This window comes from Pteropus vampyrus, unplaced genomic scaffold (assembly GCF_000151845.1).
Source record: "Pteropus vampyrus isolate Shadow unplaced genomic scaffold, Pvam_2.0 Scaffold257, whole genome shotgun sequence".
Taxonomy (NCBI): Eukaryota; Metazoa; Chordata; class Mammalia; order Chiroptera; family Pteropodidae; genus Pteropus; species Pteropus vampyrus.
In genome coordinates, this window is record NW_011889038.1 from 930,668 (window position 1) to 933,391 (window position 2,724).

Consider the following 2,724-nt stretch of genomic DNA (forward strand, 5'->3'; position numbering starts at 1 on the left):
TACCCGAGACTCCCCACGCTGTCCACTCAAAGCTACTTGCCACGTCCTAGCATCCATGGGGGGCTGGCACAGCATGTTTAGAGAGCCATAAAATGTAATTGAGCTCATAATGACCCGATTAATCGCAGGCTGGGGAGGAGAGTGGGAAAGGCACCTGGTTCCCTCTTCAAAGGGGAGCTGGGAACCTCAGTGCTGGGCAGGGCCTCGGGGACCATGCAGTACAACCCCACAAGGAGCCCGAGGCCCAGGGAGGGGCACATGGCATCGCAGACAGCGGAGGAGCCCCTGACATTCTGAAACGATTGCGGTTTAGGGCCACACGTGGTCCCAGAGAGGGGCTCAGAGTGCGACACCTCGAGTTCAAGTCCAGACCCTAAAATTGGCCAGTTGGGTGACCTCAGACCAATCAAGAGGCCTTTCCATGTTTCGGTTTCCCCGCCTGCAAAATGAGGATCACAGTTCCGATACAGCCAAACCACCGCACCAAGTGGGCCCACGTGCGGTCCCGGGGGGCAGGCCCGGCCCCTGCACAGATGGTGAGCGAACGGAGCTTCACGCCCACACGTGCGACACACAACACATGGGCTCTCCGTGGCTGTACACACATTTGCACATCCGTGTGTGTGGACCTCGGCACGTGTCCCCATGCATGTGTACCTGGGCATATATACCTGGGCTCAGGCACAGATGTGGCCCCTGTGTGAGCGAGCGTGTGCTTGCTGCCAACACAGTCCCATTCACCCTGCCTCTCTGCCCGTCTGTACTTGCCCTCTTTAAAAAAAAAAATCCTGGCATTTTCTACAATTCAGTAATAACAAAGCAAACAGCCCAATTAAAATTGGGCAAAGGATCCACATTTCTGCAAAGAAGACATGAAAACGGCCAATAAAAGATGAAAAGATGCTCGCTGGGGAAATACAAATCAAAACCACCGGGAGATAGCACTTCGCCCCCACTGGATGGCCAGCGTGACGAGACAGACAGGAGCAAGTGTTGGCAAGGTCGTAGAGAACTCGGAACCCTCATGCGCTGCCGGGGGAGGTCCAATGGTGCAGCCACTACGGAACACTTCAGCGGGTCCCCAAAATGTTAAATCCAGAGTTACCATCTGACCCGGCAACCCCTCCTAGGTACAGGTCCAAGATACACATGTCCATTCAACAGCTGGTACTCAAGTACAGCAGCATCGTTTAACAGCCCGAAGATGGAAGCATCCCAGATGTCCGTTGACGGGAGAGCAGATAAAGAAAATGTGGTCCAGCCGCAGGATGGAATATTACCGAGCCACGAAAGAGTGAAGCCCTGACACACGCCACGACACGGAAGGACCTCGAGAACACAGTGCTCGGCGAAAGATGCCAGACGCAGAAGGCCACACATCACGCGATTCCACTGATATGAAATGTCCCGAATCCACAGAGACAGAACACGGGTGAGTGTTGCCAAGGGCCAGGGGGACTGGAGGGTGACAGGGTGATAGCTAAAGGGTCCAGGGTTTCTTCTGGGGATGATGAAAATGTTCCAAAGTCGACTGTGGTGATGGTTGCACAATTCTGCGAAAACACTAGAAACCATTGACTTGTACACTATAATGGATAAATTGTATGGTATGAGAATTACATCTCAATAAAGCTGTTATAAAAACATACAGCATTCAATGGTTTTTAGGGGACTGCACGCAACTCGTCCTACTCGCTCTACCCTCACGGGGGGCCCCACCTCGATGAGGATGCTCGGCTCAGAGGAGGCAGGTGACTGGCCCTAGGTTGCATGGCCGGCCAGCCACAGAGCTGGGATCTGAGCCAGGATACCAGACTCCATGCTCAGACCACTTCCCATCCACGAGGACAGGGAGGCTGCACGGTCCTGCCTCCCGCTCCCCTGACCAGGCCCGGGCCCCGGGCTCGCGGGCGTCAGCCCCTGGCACATTACTCACCCTCTCGCCCTTCCATCTCTCACGAACTCTACCATCCAAGTGTCTCCACGGCACCAAGCACAGCCCACCCTCCAGGAAAAACTCCAGAGTCGCAGGGGTGAGGCCCTCGGCCCCACCCATCCCTGAGCCCGAGGCCAAGCGCACAGCAGGGTTAGACTGACACAGAGCAGCCCGGGGCCCGGATGGGTTGGGAGGAGGTTCACAGAGGGTGCAGGCAGCGGGCTGCGGCCAGAACCAGGGAGGGGTCAGCAGGACAGGGTGGCGGGAGGGATCGGGGCAGAGGGTGACGAGCGAGGGTCCTTCTCGGGAAGGCATGCTGAAGGCGGGCCCTGAATGATGAGCGGAGCGAGACGTGCACAGGCAGAGGGAACAGCAAAGCGGGGGCCCTGAGGAAGAAATGAGCTGGGTGTCCGGTTCGACCCAGCAGAGAGCAGTGGGAGATGACGTGGGCCACGCTCTGTGGACTTTGGGAGCCACAGGGAGGATTTTAGACTTTATTCTAAGGCAAGGAGCCCCTGGAAGGTGCCGTGATGATGAATATGGAGAGGGACCCTCTGGCTGGCTGTAGGGGGCATGGCGGAAGCAGAGTACCCTGGGAGGCTGTTGCAAGGGTCGAGGTAAGAAATGCTGGCGGCCTGCCAGGTGCGGGAGGCGAGGCGTGGCAATGAGACAAGCACATGGGCTGGGTCGGGGGGTGGGGGGGCGGGGGGAGGGTTCAGGGAGCCGAGCCCGGGCGGGCTCCTGCTGTGGGGCCTGGACAAGCAGTGGGTTGCCACTGAGAGGGTGGA

General features: G+C 57.7%; 1 protein-coding gene and 1 long non-coding RNA gene across 2 annotated transcripts in view; one reads left to right on the forward strand and one right to left on the reverse strand.

Annotated features, from left to right (window-relative positions):
• The window catches only part of WNT7B (Wnt family member 7B), a 46,380-nt gene that overhangs the window by 12,936 nt on the left and 30,720 nt on the right, over positions 1-2,724 (reverse strand). The gene's annotated exons all lie outside the window — the stretch shown is intronic.
• LOC111729346 overlaps positions 941-2,724 on the forward strand; it is a 5,044-nt gene continuing 3,260 nt past the window's right edge. The window contains exon 1 of the long non-coding RNA XR_002776196.1: positions 941-2,553. This is a non-coding gene — a long non-coding RNA (uncharacterized LOC111729346). The remainder of the gene's footprint in view (positions 2,554-2,724) is intronic.